The sequence below is a fragment of the Chrysochloris asiatica genome, unplaced genomic scaffold (assembly GCF_000296735.1).
Source record: "Chrysochloris asiatica unplaced genomic scaffold, ChrAsi1.0 scaffold00029, whole genome shotgun sequence".
NCBI lineage: Eukaryota > Metazoa > Chordata > Mammalia > Afrosoricida > Chrysochloridae > Chrysochloris > Chrysochloris asiatica.
In genome coordinates, this window is record NW_006408547.1 from 23423741 (window position 1) to 23425032 (window position 1292).

Consider the following 1292-nt stretch of genomic DNA (forward strand, 5'->3'; position numbering starts at 1 on the left):
GCCTGAGGTATAGCATAACAACCAACAGTGGCATCTTAAAACCTCTCAGGCAGCTTTGAAAGCAAGAAGCTGAAGAGAGGACATTAAAGTCATACTCATATTAGGTTACAGATTTTTTTTTTTTCTTTTCTCGCTTCTCTCCCATTTCTGTGATTATAGACTGCAGTATTCAGTCTAGTTTTTGTTGTTGTTTTTTGGGTGTTTTGTTTTTTTTTTCATGTTTTTTTTTCTCATGATGCTGCTTTGCTGTTTTATGCCCCCCCTTCTACCTTTGGGGGACTCTTTGTCTCCCTATATTACACAAGAAGAGCCAGCAACTGCTGCCATATGTCCAAACTATGACCACACTCTATAAAACACCAAAACCCAGACAAGAACCAATACCAATTGCCATATACCAGGGAGGCAGACAATACCTGTGAAAGTTACTCTGAGTTAAGCAATAAGAAAAGTGAAAAGGGAAGCCCACATCTTGATCACATCTTCCTGGAAGCAATCAGAAAGCATAAAAAATGCCCAAAACACATACTCAATAAAGTATTAAGGCCACAGATAAATATTAAACATGTCCAAGAAGCAAAAGCAGATGGCCATATCAGCACATGTCCAGAAACAAGATAAAATGTCTGAGACAAATGACCTTGAGGTAGACCTGAACTCCATTCTGAAAGGAGGGCAGACCTTGGAAATGCCTGAGAAGGAATTCAGAAAAATGATTATAAAATGTTTCAAAACACTTTACAATGGAGTTGAGAGAAATAAAGAAGAAGTCAAGAAAGCACTACAGGAACAATCAAATAAGATAGATACAGCATTGAAAACAATTCAATACCTACAGAAAGAGGTCTAAACTATCAATAACAGAATATCAGAAATAGACAATACTCTGAAAGGGCAAAGGAATAGAATAGACGAGATGGAAAGCAGAACCAGTGAGCTGGAAGACAAATCTCTCAATACCATTAAGATAGAAGAGCAAACACAAAAAAGGATTTAAAAATCTGAAAAGGTCTAAGATTCATGTTGAACAACATGAAGAGGAATAACTTAAGAATTATTGGTATTCCAGAACAAGAAAAATCACACAAGTCCTCAGAGGAAATAGTTGCAGAATTGCTGGAAGAAAATTTCTCTAACATCCTGAAATGTGAAAAGATAAACATTCAAGAAGCTCAACAAACCCCAGGAATGATAGACCCCAAAAGAAAATCACCGAGACATATCATAATCAAGCTTTCCAAAATCAAAGATAAGGAGACACTCCTGAAAGCAGCCAGGGAAAACAGAAGTGT